The sequence below is a fragment of the Aedes aegypti genome, chromosome 3 (assembly GCF_002204515.2).
Source record: "Aedes aegypti strain LVP_AGWG chromosome 3, AaegL5.0 Primary Assembly, whole genome shotgun sequence".
Taxonomy (NCBI): Eukaryota; Metazoa; Arthropoda; class Insecta; order Diptera; family Culicidae; genus Aedes; species Aedes aegypti.
In genome coordinates this window covers 133,184,764-133,199,863 of record NC_035109.1, presented here as the reverse complement: position 1 = coordinate 133,199,863, position 15,100 = coordinate 133,184,764, and the positions used below count along the sequence as shown (strand labels likewise).

Genomic DNA, 15,100 nt, shown 5'->3' with positions numbered 1-15,100 from the left:
AACTCATTTGATTTAATTTATTTAGTTTTTCTTTAGTTTTTGGTTGCATTCACCACCAGTCCAACTTTAGCTGCCTCGCATTTCAGGCGTGTGTACAGATCTGCCACCTTTAGAAATGTTCGACCGACAATGTCCATATCATCCGCGAAGCAAACAAATTGACTGAATCTCGTAAAAATCGTACCCCAGCTGTTAAGCCCGGCTCTCCGTTATGCGGAGCAATATTGAATAACAGGCACAAAAGTCCATCACCTTGTCTTAGTGTCTGGTGGGATCCAAACGAACTGGAGTGTTCACCAGAAACCTTCACACAATTTTGCACACCTTCCATCGTCGCTCTTATCAGCCTCGTGAGCTTCCCGGGAAAGCTGTTCTCGTCCATGATTTTCCATAGCTCTACGCGGTCGATTATGTAAAACTCCTTGGACTTATTCACGAAGGATTTGCGAGATTAATATTCGAATTATTAAAAAATCCAAAAGACATTCTTAAGCATAATACCTTAACTAACGCCAAGAGAAATTCTAAGATACATCTAGATCCAAATGACGAAAACAAACTGGAAGAATCATTTAAAAGTTCCAAAAAACCTTAGCAGAATTCTTAGAGGAATTTCTTTAGGAATTTCTAGATAATCTTTGGGAAAAATTCTTATAGAAACTCTGGAATAACTAACATTTTGAGACCTTTTTTCTTACCCTAAAGCTCATATCTAGAGGGTGCCCCGTTGAGTTTTACAACTCTTTTGTTTAAGAGCCAGTCTAATATTATATTGTAACTATTGCGTAGTATTCATCTGATTCAATTTTTGAGGCAAATTCGTCGAAAATCAATGAAGCTCTAGAGCTACAATGGGAAAGAGAGGGTTAAATAATTAAACCCAGATCACCCAAGATTCGCATGGATTGAGGTTTGTCCCCTTCGAAGCAGCGTGATTTTTATGTTCTCGCAAATAGGTACATCCCATTGCCAATATCTCAAAGACGCATGAATTTAATTCAACTAACCGTCTGTGAGATGGACGTGTTTGCAATATAGCCTAGCACTCGCTCAACAATGCCCCAAGAGCCACTTTTTGCAAGACGCGAATCCGCATAGATAGAGGGAGGGCCAGTGTTATGAATTGCGTTTCTGATTTTATTTACATAGGTAGCCAAAAATTTACCGTAAGGAATTTTGCTCCCGCTCACTTTTCATGCATGAGGAGACGACGACGACGATGCTGCTGGCTGGCGCTAGTATACTAGAGATACTGCTTGAGACTGTGACTGTTACTGCCCACTGGAAGATTTATATCCCGCACCATTTGCATTGGCGCACGGGAGGATGATGTCCACCGTCCGATCCGAGGGAGAGAAAAAGAAGTAAGTCTAAGAGCAGGGAACAATCTTCACACTTCTTCACACAACACGGCGACTTCGGCGGTGATTGCACAAATAAATACAATTATTACACAGTGCACCTCAGACTGTTATTATCAGAAAAAATCCACATCAAATTTGTGCTCACAAGTCGATTTCTATATATATAATTAAACTGCACTCTCAGGGCTGGCAGCGAATAAATGCCTTTAAAATAGTGGATTCAGAGACCTTGAAATATTTAAAAATAGAAAAGAAAAGAGACAAATCATTCCAAGAGCAGGTTTTCTATCATGTGTAACAATTACACACCCAATGTGTTGGTTCAGAAATGCTCGATTTTGTCCAAATCGTACTCAATTTTGTGTAACTTCTCTTATGCGTGCATGTCTGGGATTTTTTTTTAAATCGGTAAACGAACTTTCTAACATTTTTTTATGGTATGCTTCTTCTTATAATAACGGTAAATAAACAAACCGGGCAAACATCACTGGAAATTAAAAACGGAAGTTACCTTCTCGTGATAACATAAGTCCATAACAATCTAAGGAAAACAACGATGTTTGGCCGATTTGTTTATTTATCGTTATTATTAGAAGAAACATACAATAAAAAAGTTACAAAGTGAGTGAGTATAAGTATTCTTAACCTCTGGAAGGTTTAGGCTCTTTTTTTAATAATATATCAACCATATTCCGAGTTAAGCCGTTTTTGAAGGGTAACTTTCAAAAAATAATTTTAATGGTTTCTAATGTAGTTATCGAATACCGCTTAAAGTTATTCAATATGTTCAATGATTTATCACAGGTACATGATACTAATCTATTTTTTTAGGGCTCAAGCGTTTTTACGGATTAATTGTTACGTAGCGATTGTCATCACGTAACAACATATTTTTGTAGCAACAACAATCTGGAAATTTTGGTAAACTTGAGTACTTGCGTCGAACTAATATTTTTTGCAATACCGTTGCAAATCAGCCTACTTTTTATCAAGAGAATGGACAACATAACGGCCTACTTTTCGTACTGAAAAGTGCTACTTTTCAGCACTAATTAAGGCCAACTGTGACTTCAAATGCATGCAATGCAAATGCAAATTTGAGATAAAACGGTAGATCTGTTTGACTTCGGGTGATGCGTGAAAATTTGTGACTGTCATGTCTATGGTCATACTACTGTGTCACAACCTAGGGTTCATTCAAATATTACGTAACGCAAAATTTGTCAATTTTGAACCCCCTCCCTCCCCCACGTAACAGCTTTTGTATGAGAAAAATTATTTTTTTGTATGGACCGTAACACCATGCAAGACCCCCTTCCTCCCCCTGTTGCGTTACGTAATATTTGAACGATCCCCTACCTGATTGAAAAATATCGAGTCGCTTTAACGCATGGATGCTATATGGTTCTCTTAAAACATGATTGTTATCCTTAAAATGATCTAACTCAAACGGCATGTTTCGTAATTGCCAAAAATGTTGTATGCAACGCGTCCAAGCTCGATTTTTTCAGCACTCGTCGTATTTATCCAGATCGGCAGATAAATGTACGACTCGTGCTGAAAAAATCATCATTTTGGAGCTTGTTGCATAAATAACTATTATTTTTATACATATTTAACGTACGTAAAAGCCAACTCAAGTGTGTGCTAGAGTAAGGGTGTAAGTAACATGATCGTAATTCTTTCCTCTCTTCAAAAGATCCAAAACGATGCTTTTGGTCGAATAAGTACAGAGCTTTTTCATAAACCTCTAAGAAAAGCTGCTGTGCACAGTTAAACATCGTTTTTAGCATTAGAAAATTTTCATTTTATGAACAATTCTTGGGTTGGTATCTTTTACTATATTTTTAATCCCGTAATGCGGGTAAATCACCTTTTCGTGGTGCGTTACGGGGTAAGATCTACCAATTTGAACCCTAGTCTCGTCTTGTTTGCTACTGGCAAAAACTCGAACTTTGTCAGTCCCGAGACTACACTTGAAGCCAGAATAACAATCATGAGTATTGAGGTGAAACAGCTTGGAATCAAAATTTATTTATTGTACCAAAACTTTGAAGGCACACATCTCTCGGAAGAAGCATGAAACTACAGAGCAATTTTTATTTTAGCTATGTGCACAATCAGAAACTTTAGAATAAGAAGATCGACTTTGTACGTTTATTATTTCAGCAGAATAGTGCCGAATGAAATCGTGAGTAGCGGCACAAGCCGGCCATTGTACCAGCCATGTTTGGATTCCGAGTCACCTTAAATCAACAAGGACTATTGAGTACTAGTAATTCAAATAATCACGTGAATGCTGATTATTAAACAATTTCTCTAGCTTGATACGGGTTTTCTGCTAGTACAAAACTACCTTTTTTCTAGTCTTTTTCTGGAACTAAACTAAAAGCGAAACAAGGATGGGACTAGAGTTCCGTTGCATGGTCAAATATTAGCCGATTTTATTCCTCGGAAATTAAATCGATTATGTCTGCTAAGGGGCGCGCCTTCGCTGAGATGTAAATTTCTATGAAGGGTGTAAATAGCGGGACCTTTTCATCACATTTGATTTTTATCAATCTATGAGGAATCAAAACATAAATTGTACAGAAATTTATGCTTCATTACCTATCAATGGAAATGGAGTAATGCGACATGCACTAAACACTAAGGATACGTGTAATGCCACAATAGATCTTGATAATGGTCGCAGTAGCGCATCCGATCAGAAAAAAATCCTACTAGAAGTATGGCTAAACTACAAATAATATTCTACAAAATTTTAACAGTAATAAGCGGTTTCTTCACCACCGCTTAGGCCTTAAACCTGGTTCAATCGTATGGGTAAACGTGGTTTACGGCTTAAGCGAAGGTGAATAAATCGGCCCTAAGTCACTCTAGTAATTTATCCATTTACAAAGAAATCTGCTGAAATATAATTTTATTACATCCAGCGAAAAAGTAAAGATCGTATAAAAAACTGATGAAACTACACACTTAATTCAGAATGCCGAATCTCGGTTAATTTTAACCGAGATCCGCACAGCCGAGTAGTCGGCAAACAAATTAACTGGGATCTCAGCAAATAAAAGCCGAGTATCAGTAAATCGTACTTCGTTGCTAAGCAACCGGACAGTTGGTTAGCTGAGTCTCGGTTAAAATCGGGAAACCGAGATTCGCACAGCCGAGCTCGGGAAAAAAATCTAAGTGTGTATGTTTGTATAAAAGAGTTTTAGGCCCATTTAATAGGGCCCAGATAACGTGAGCGTAACACGCGCAGCTGTTCAGCAAGACCAAGCTTAGGTTCGTGGGTTTGAATCCCAACGGTAGACGATCTTTTCGTATTGTATTTTTTTTTCGACTTCTCAGGGCATAGAGTACTTTAAGTCACTTTATCACTCCATATGACAGAGTGGTGAAAGAAGTGGTTAGGTTTTAAAAGTTGAAAATCCGACTCAAGTCGTTTTGTAAATCAGGAAATTGAACGTTTTAAAAGTAAAAACCGAGTAGGTTCTGAGTGGAACATGTTGAATTTCGGTTGGACCGATGATGTAAGTTCGTTTACTATTCGGAAATGTTCAATGTTTGAATACAATTTCAAACATTTTTTTTTTATATTTCTTTCTTATTCTTATTTCATTAGTGATTTTTGGTAAAATTAAAATTTCAACATATTTCGAATGTATTTATGTGACAGTATAGTCCTGCGAGCTAATGTGGAACATGTTTGAACCACAATAATCACTTGGCCATTTGACAGGATCAGATACAGCAGGCCAGAAGTGTTATAATGCGACAAATTTTAACTTGTAAAGTTGGAACATTCTGAACGCTTTGAGTTTTATTTAGTAGCTCCGATATTTATTTGCGGAATACAAATTGATTTATTTAAGAATTATCTTGTGGTACAAAAATGCAAATTTGAAGGACATGCTAATTATGAGAAGCATAAAATCCAACTGGTTCATAAAGCAAAGACTATCGGAAACTATAAAAGTGTTTAGGATACAGTCGAACATTATGCCACAACCCAGGTTTAGTGACAAAGTTCCACTTTTTTGATTACGAGGAGGATCAATGTTTTATTTTTGAAATTACTGTTATACTAGGGGATCCTTGTGGGAATCCTTAAACGACTTTAATAAGATTCCTGAAAGGGTTCTAATGAGAATCGTGATGGAAGCTGATGGATTCTGATAACAATTTTAGATGGTTTTTAATCAAATCCCAGGATTGATAAGTTCCCTGGAAAGTTTCCGATAAGAGTTCTAGAATGTTTCCTAAAAGGTTTCTAGAAAGTTTCTCATGAGAATTCTGGACAGTTTCTGGTGACAGTACAATAAGGTTTCTATAGGAAATCTTGGTAGGATGCTAATGAGTATTGAGAAGAAATATTCTAGTTAGAATCCTGGAAGAATCCTTTCGAAAATCCTGGAAGAATTGTGATGAAAATCCTGATTTCAGATGAGATCTCTGATTACGGTAATTTTTTATCGAATGCGCCATAAATAGTGTCAATTAGAGGTGTAATCACAGAGATACGGACAAAACACTTTTGTATATTTTTGAATGTTTAGGGTTCTGGGTAAACCTTTCAAAAAAATTCTGACTGAATCTTAAACACATTTCTTACTGACTGGCCATAAGTTATTATCAAAGAAGTTGTCACACTTTTACTCTGAACTATACTCATCCTGATTTTGAGTAATATTTGACGTAGAGCTTAGATGTGGCAAAAATCATTCAATTTATTGCGGAGGTTTTCGTTCAGTATACAAATCGGCCTTGGACCAAGCTTTGATAGCGTATTTCTTATTATAATAACGGTAAATGGAACACCGTGTAAATATCGCAGTTTCAGGGCTGGTAGCGACTAAGTGTCTTGAAAATAGGAACTTATTTACAAATTGTACGGAAGCTTTCTGTGTGTATACATCATTATGGAAAAATGAGGTGATTCTCATAGCAATTGAATATTCAATTTTCATACACAATACTTCTCCCCCAGCGACTGGGTGTACGAGGAAGTGCTGGAATACAACAAAGCAAATTATGAAGAAGCCAAGCGTAGAATAAGTACAATTATTTGGCAACATATTATAAATATTGAAGGAATTTTCGACACTTCTTCTTCTTCTTTTCTGGCGTTACGTCCCAACTGGAACAAAGCCTGCTTCTCAGATTAGTGTTCTTATGAGCACTTCCACAGTTATTAACTGAGAGCTTTCTTTGCCGATTGACACTTTTTGCATGTGTATATCGTGTGGCAGGTACGAAGATACTCTATGCCCTGGGAATCGAGAAAATTTCCAACCCGAAAAGATCCTCGACCAGCGGGATTCGAACCCACGACCCTCAGCATGGCCATGCTGAATAGCTGCGCGTTTACCGCTACGGCTATCTGAGCCCCCTACTGGGTCGACACTGAAGTGGATAAATTCTATTCAATCATTCAACAAACAAATAATACCAACAAAAAGAAAAAAACAACAAATTACAGTGGGGATTCACTCGTTGGGGGTCCGCTACATGAAATGACTCGATGGTTGGATGTTCGCTGGTTGGAAAAACATCCAAGAAAAGATGTCAAACTGACTTTGACGTCTGAGTAATACTCAGTGAGTACCGTTGCATTGAAGTCTCGATATATAGAACAAATGTGAAACGCATATATGTTTCGTGACGATTTGCTTTCCAGATACGTTGGTGTGGAGCATTTTCACCTGCTGTCAGACTTTCCAACTAACGGGTCGGAATTGCTAGATAGAAGGCAGTCGTGTTCCAACCAGCGAATCCCCGCTGTACCGGTGTGGTTTAGCCCACAACTTAAAACCCGAAGAACGAAAAACAAAAGACGCACAAATTATACAAAATAGAAAATATTGCAACGAGCCTACAAATTTACTATGATATATGCAGCCAACTAAACTCAGCCATTAACACCGCACATGAAGAATATAATCCTAAGGTCGAAACTGAAGTAAAATCATGTCCTAAAAAATGTTATAATTATGTAAACGCTAAATTAAAAAGTAGTAATATCCCTGCGCGAATGCATTTTGACTGAAATGTAGGTGAAAACTCTTCCGATATAAGAAAGTTCTTTGCAGATATCTTCTAAGAAGTGTATACAACCGAAGAAGACCTCGACCACGATCTTTCCTTTTTTTTCCAGAAATTTCTATCAAATCAAAAAACATTCACAACGAGAAGTCTTCACAGCACTAAAAAACCTAGACGCATCTGATGGAGCAGGACCAGATGGTAGGATGCAGAGCTACTTGGGCACTTCCATGATTCACTTTGACATGGGGGGTTTTTCTCGGCCGAAGTGAATCAAAAGTGCCAAGAATAGGATCCGGCTCCCTATTGCACCCACGTTCTTCAAGAATCTTTTAGAAGAGCTTACCCTTTCCTTAGAACGCTTTCGAATAATGGAAAATTCCCTGAAGCTTAACATCCTGTATTCAATTTAGGCACGAAATCTGACATAAGGATCTATCGCGGGATGGATCACCTGCTTTGCTCATGTACACGGTTGATCAGCAGAAGTTTTCTCATTTAATTTTGTATGGGGATCTCTTCGAATCTCTCGTGAACCTACAAGTAAAGAATCAAATTACTAATACGCAGCATGGCTTTTTAAAATGCCGCTTGACAGCCTCCAATCTGCTAGAAGTTGTATCGTTGTTTTGAAAAAAAAAAAAAAAAAAAACAGAATCCGGAGGAGCAAAGCGTGAAGCATGGTAAACTAGAATTTCAGTAATTTCCATCAACATATTTTGGTTTACTGGGTTTTTTCGGTAATCGTAAAAATTACCAAAAAATTCGTAGTTCCAAAACCCAGTAAAATTTTACTGGGGTCGGTAATCTACATTGGCTGTGGCAGACGACATGAAGCTTTTCTTGGAAGTAAGTAATTTTAGCAAAGCAGAAGAATTTCAAAATGAAATTAACTTGGTGTGAAACTCCAACTCAATGTCAAAAAAAAAAAATAATTCAATAGCATTTGTGATAGAGATGGTATCAACATCCGAACCAACTCCGCCACTTCGTATCCACCCGAATGACATCGTTCTGAATGCTCAGTCTTACTCATACTTCGCACAGCTGTTGGCTCCCGCAGAGCACGTGCAAAATATCATTAACACTTCAGTAGTCGCGCTGTTGTATTTTGTACAACACTGTTGAAAAAACCCCGCTTTTCGTTCATAACAGCAACGTGGTGGTTCTGACAGTGGCAAACCGCGCGACGACTGGAAGGTTAACAGATTCTTCAGGATGTTACCACAGCATTTAGTCGAAAACATGAAACACCTCCAGTTGAAGTATTTTTAGGAAATAAAGTAGTGCAGAAGTGTAAAATTGTAGAGGATTTTGGCGTAATCCTAGACTTAAAACTCACCTTTGTAGTTTGTAGAACATTATAATTCCATAATAAACAAAGCAAACAGCATGATTTGCTTCATTAAGAAGTTTGGTGACAATTTACAAAACCCTTATATTAATAAACTATTGTACATCACATATGTAAGACCAATTCTGGAATACTGCCACCTAGTATAGAACCCGTACCATGTCATACACGAATAACGCATAGAATCAGGACGAAAGCAATTCCTGTTATACGCCCTTCGAAAATTGAATTGTACTGTACTGCCACTTCCGTCGTATGAAGCACGCTGCATGCTCATCTACTTGGAAACACTTAAGCACTTAAGAAACGCCGGGAATTCACAATGATTCTCGTCATCAATAATATTATTTCGAACCGTGTAGACTCAGCTGCACTTCTTTCTCAATTTAACTTCTACACACCCTCTCGACATTTAAGAACAAGAAAATTGTTTTCAGAATAATCATACAGAACGTATTTTGCACAAAACGGACTAATTAATAATATGATGCGTCAGTATAATGTACATTGCGAATTAATTGACATTACTATGTTCAAAGAGCAGCTTAAAAAACGTCTTAAGGACAATAGAAGTAGTTCATAGCATGTAAGAAATGATTGTAATTATTATATGTAGTCTACTTATGCTTGACGAAATAAATGAACAAATAAATGATGAGGAATTTATTTGAAAACACCTGTAATGATAACCGAAAAAATTGGCTACGGAATTTGTTCAAAACCTCTAGAATGAACCATTGTAGATTTTATTGGATTGTAAATATTCTATGATCAAAAAAATATGTGAAGAAAAATCTAGGAAATCACGGTAATCCTTGGGGAAATTACTGGAGATAGAAGCGTTGCAATGATCAACGATTTCCTGAAGCAAATTCTGAAGGAATTCCTCTAAACATCCCTAGAAACACTGCTGAAAAAAAATCTTGAGGTATTGGTGGAGAAACCACCAGAATAATTTGTGGACGGATCTCTTAACGAGTCTTCGAAAGTAATTATTATTATTATTATCTTTATTAACGAGATTTGCAGCCCGAGGCTGGCTCATCTCGGGCTTCGAAAGTAAAGCAGAAGAAATCTCTGTAGGAATCACTATAAAAATTGTTGAAGCATTTCCTCGAGGAATCTGAGAAGAAATTCCTGAAGAAACTGTGAAACATTTGCGGGAATGTATATGAAGATTTCTCTGAAACCTCTAAAATTTGGCAGCAGAATAAGGACTGTTGGCGAATGCACGCCAGCGCGCCTCTACGATGTCGTTGTCTATAGACGACCGATAAACGCACCCCTCATCGCTGGGTTCAGCTAGAGTCGGAATGACAGCTCCCTACACTGTCATAGTGGTGAGTTCATGTAGGGAACGATAGATAGGAGACAAATGTCGTGAGAATTATTATACGTTGTGGATCAGACAAATTTATTAAGTATATTATTATTATTTTGGATTTTGCAATCGATTATCATTATTGTGAATTGAATTTAATTGAATTTATTATTACAATCGGGAGGTAGTATTATGAAGTGTCCATAAGGTGTAATTCGCATTGATATGATGTATGATTTAGCAGGAATCTCACAGTTACTCGTTAACATACGCTTAACCTAAAGTTGGCAAATCTTACAATAATTCTTAACTAAAACACATGCAACTACTTAAACCTAACTTAATATTACAGTACGGATTAGTAGTACGACTTGAGATACGATCTTGAATACGATTTGCAATAAGCCGCGCAGTTTTACGATATAACCGTGATTATCAACTACGGCCAATATTAGACTGGTTCAAAGACGAGACTGAGACTTGACTAGATGACTTGAAGACTGGACTAAACGTAAGTTAGAACAAACCATAATTGACTCCATGACTACTAGTACTTTAAGTAATAACAGATTGTTCAAACAAACATTTACAAATGAATTCGCACACATTACAGGAAAATAATAATCCTTCCATCAGAGTAAATCCCATTCGACGGTCGTTTTATTCCGGGATTATTATTTCGGAAAACATTCCCCCCTGTTGGCAATTTCCAACAAGGACAAAACATCTTGGAAAACATTTCGGTTAAGTTCCTTTACATTATGTAGAGTAACACTAATTGACTGTTTAACGATAAACTTGCGACGATCGACGCGCCACCATTTTTCATAAAACGGAGGTTATTAGAACTAACTTGGAGGTGATGATTTCGAGGTTATTTGGCAATTTGGAGGTTAAAATCCCCTCCAAACACTAGCGATTTTGCGGTGGGATGTTGACGTTTGATGACGAATAGGCCCAGGTATGATAAGTAAATTACAAAATAGAGACTTGCATTAAAATAGATAGAAATAGAGAATCTCTTAAATGAGATCTACTACCAGCCCTGTTATTTTCCTTAAAATTTATAGACTGATGCAGTCAACTCTCCCTTATTCGATATTTCGTATCTCGATATCGAGTTAGAGAACCATAGTAAAATTCGGTTTTCATGGCCTCCTCGATGGTTTCTAGGATATCAGTTAGGGTTTATTCACAAATTTCATAACGCCAAAAATGGCCATTTTCGACACCCACCCACCCCCTCGTGACGCTTTTTGTATGAACATTTTACAAATTTTGTATGAACCGTAACAATATGAACGTGAGAACTGTTTTCCGACTGTGCCACTGGGCGTTGCATGCTAGTCCGTTGTCTAGTGTGGTGCTTCCTTCAAAGGGCATAAATGCCCACTGGAAGCATTAACGTGTCAGTGTCTTTAAAAAAAAAAAAAAAAAACACGAGGACACCCACCCACCCCCTTCAGCGTTATGAAATTTGTGAATGGGCCCTTATGCAATGGTTGTGTTCTGTAACATGATGGTCCCTTCAATATCGAGTTATGGAGAATTAACTGTACAATCAAAAGGGTATAACCACAGACAAACAGACGTAACACTCTAATTATTTTCATCGCACAGCAGAATAGCGCCCAATTCTAATATTTGATAGTTGGCCGACGGACCACTCGTGGCGCTCGCATCACTTTTGTTCGATTTTGACTTTTGCTCACTACCGCCACCTAGTTCGCGGTTGGGCAAAAGAAGTGTTTTTAGGATTGGGCGTAGATGTTCGCGTGACTGTTTTATATTGATAATTGTTCTAGCTGTTACGTCTGTTTGTCTGTGGTATAACTTTAAACGGGCCTTAGGATTTTTTATTTACCACGACTTTTAGCTATAGAAATCGGCTGGTGAGCAAAGATTTAGTGGATTTTTGTTTTTCTGATAATGACAGTCAGGGAAGCACCGTGATTATTGCGACGGTTCTTCTTCGCTACTTTACGCGGATACGGATACGGCCCAAAGGCGATTCTTACCACTAGCACAGCAAATTTATTATTTTCGTCGGCCAAGACGACATTATCTCCTCGCTCCTCTTTGGCTGCTTCGATTCTTCTTGTTTTTGTTTTTATTTAGGAACCACACCACACCAAAAAGAAAAAAACGTCAATCTTCTTCCACCAACACGAAAATTAATCAGCAAAATGACACAAAAATCACACTCTTTACACGTCGGAAATGGATTCTTTCCTCTCGAATCATTCGAACACGATCTTCGCGGCCAATATCCTCCTAATGCGTTTTACTTTAATTCACTGTTCACTTTCCTCTTTCCACCCGGGAAAGGAAAAAAAATCTTATTTTTCTTAGGTATTTCAGGCCGTCAGCCAGTTAGGATCGATCCGATCCCACACTCCCAAATCCGATTCCGAGCGATATCACATTCACATTTCACAAGTTTTCGACGCCGCGAATAAAAAAACAATCTCCGCGGAGTAAAACCGTAAAACTACTGCGAATTGTGATCCTAATCCGAGCGAGAATGGACCAGAAAACGATTTGACTCGCTATTTTTTTCTTTTGCGTTTTGATGATGGATGCGGAGCGCACTTCTTTCCGATGACCCGAACGAGGCGACGTCGCGATCTGTCTCATCGCTGAATGCACCGAGGGAAAAAAGTTTGCCGCTTTGCGGCGATGTTTCCGTGTGTGTTGATTCTGAAGGGCGCTGTGCAAAAGCGGTTTTGGTGCACGTTGATAAATTTCAACATACACAGAGCCACAAATCAACCCAACTTTGACTTCTTTTGACGTAATTCGGTTCTTCCGTGGGTTGGTAAACTGACATATACCTATCATTATGTTGTTTTGATTTGACAACGGCAAAACAAACAACCCAGTGCAAAAAAAAATCTACCCAGCGTTAGCTTTCGAAGTCTCCGTGATGGGTAAAAACAACTTAACGTTGGGTAAACTCGAAAGAACCCAAATTTGGCTTATTCCATTGAACTTCGACGATGGGTCGGTGCATCTCTCTCTCTGTTTTTGACAACATTGCTGTTGCGAGAGAGGCACAACAACCCAACTGTGGGTAAAAACTAAATGCAGTAAAGCTTCATTTGCATCAGTTCGCCGTAAAGTTTTAAGAAATGTCAACTTTTTTGAGTTTTACATCAAGTAAAACATAAAAAACAAATGGGCGTAATTGGATAATGAACTAATGTTTCTTTGAGTGCTATTGCGCCCATTTTCTGCCACATGGAACATATGGTGACAAAAGGACTTACATAAACTCTCAATTCAATAATGGGCATTTCACACATTTGTGCTCATTTTTTACATAATTGAACTCATTAACCTTCCAGTCGTCGCGCGGTTTTCCACCGTCAGAACCACCACGCTGCTGTTGTGAACGAAAAGCGAGCCTTTTTCACTAGTGTTGTACAATATAGAACAGCGCGACGACTGAAGTGTCAATTATATTCTTAGTTGGCTAACGATAGTTAAGATCCTAATATCAATTTGAAATGCCAATTAAACCCCAAATTCAACTTTTTAACAAATTAAATTGTCGAGCTACATCAATCAAATTGGCGCATTCATTGCACTTGCTGTGAATTAAAGGAAAAGTGCAACAAAGTCATCAAATAGTTGAAATGCATTTTATTCGCGGTAATGTATTTTCTCATTTAAAATGCGGAATTTTTGACACGTGAAAAGCAACGTGACACGTGAAATTCATGCGTTGGAGCTACGTCGAGCAAGGTACGCCGTGTAGCACATCAGATCCACTGCCCGTGCACTACACCCAACATTGGGTTCGACCAAGGGTTTAGCGCATAGATTTGAAGAAACTTAGGCTTTCGTGTGTCGACGATTCCGACTGGAGTCGCGATATTCGTATTTTTTTATGAAATGCTTTACTTGTACTTACTGCGCCCACTGAAGGAAGCCGATATTATTAGGGCTCATTCATTTATTTCATAACGTTAAAATTGGCTATTTTGGACACCCACCCACCCCCTTGTAACGCTTTTTGTATGAATATTATTCAGTTTTAATATGGGTCGTAACATTATTTGGACACCCACCCACTCCAGCGTTATGAAATTTGTGAATGGGCCCTTACATATTATGTAAAGCCTCGTTCTAAGCGTGAGAGTGGTGAGAGTAGTTCACCAAAATCCTTTCAGGGAGAACGTCTTCCGGCCGGAAAGCGAATCTGGTCATTTTGCGGTCGTATCTGGCCAACCATCCCAACAACTACGCCCAGCAACCTCGACAACCATTGTCGAATCCTCCTGATCAACGAATCCGAAAACTCAAGTTAGTTTGTCGGTACAGTCGTGCCAATCCACCGTCCTGCTGGAAACGGTTAATGTCCTTGTTATTGAACAGAATGGCGCGGAGCATATCGCTCGTGCGCTGCTAGATTCGGGATCGATGTGCAGCTTCATTACCAAGAAACTAGTGAATACCCTCAACCTCCGCCGTACGAAGGTAGACGTCGCCGTGTCTGATATCGGTGAATCCTCCAAGCAGATCAAACGCAAGTTGACTGCCACTATCAAGTCCAAGATGCTTTCGTACAATACCACACCAGAGTTCCTCATCCTAAAGAGACCAACTGTCTACCTGCCAACCACTCCGATCGACGTTACCTCGTGAAAGTTTCCCAAAGTTCCCCTTGCCGATCCCCGCTTCCACGTTCCTGCCGACATCGATATCCTGATATTTGTCCAAAAACTGCTTCACAATATCAAATTTGAACATTGAATTCATTCCTCGTATATTCCATTGAAAAATTCGGAGAGAGACCCCAACAAACAATTTAGTGGAACAACAGTTGAACGGATCACTCAGAAGCAAATTTCAGCAGAATAAACTGTTCTTCAGAAACTTATGTTACTTGGGACGTTATTTTTTATTAATTCAGCTTTATTGTTTATACAATCCTCTACAGTATCATAATCAAGGCGAGTCCAATTCTCTAAGTTGTCCTATTATGCTGAATTGTTATGCTAGCTACAGAGT

At 38.4% G+C, this 15,100-nt stretch overlaps 1 protein-coding gene across 3 annotated transcripts in view; it reads right to left on the bottom strand.

Annotated features, from left to right (window-relative positions):
* Positions 1-12,724, bottom strand: part of LOC5571066 (RAC serine/threonine-protein kinase) — a 53,307-nt gene extending 40,583 nt beyond the window's left edge. Inside the window, exons 1-2 of one of the 3 annotated variants that reach the window (XM_021851472.1) lie at positions 12,103-12,724; positions 1,166-1,281 (exon numbers count right to left, since the gene is read on the bottom strand). The gene's annotated coding sequence lies outside the window, so the exon portion shown is untranslated. Of the gene's footprint in view, positions 1-1,165; positions 1,341-12,102 lie in introns of those variants that run through there. The other 2 variants (XM_021851473.1, XM_001659455.2) reach the window with 2 other exon arrangements.
* Positions 12,725-15,100: the final 2,376 nt, after the last annotated feature.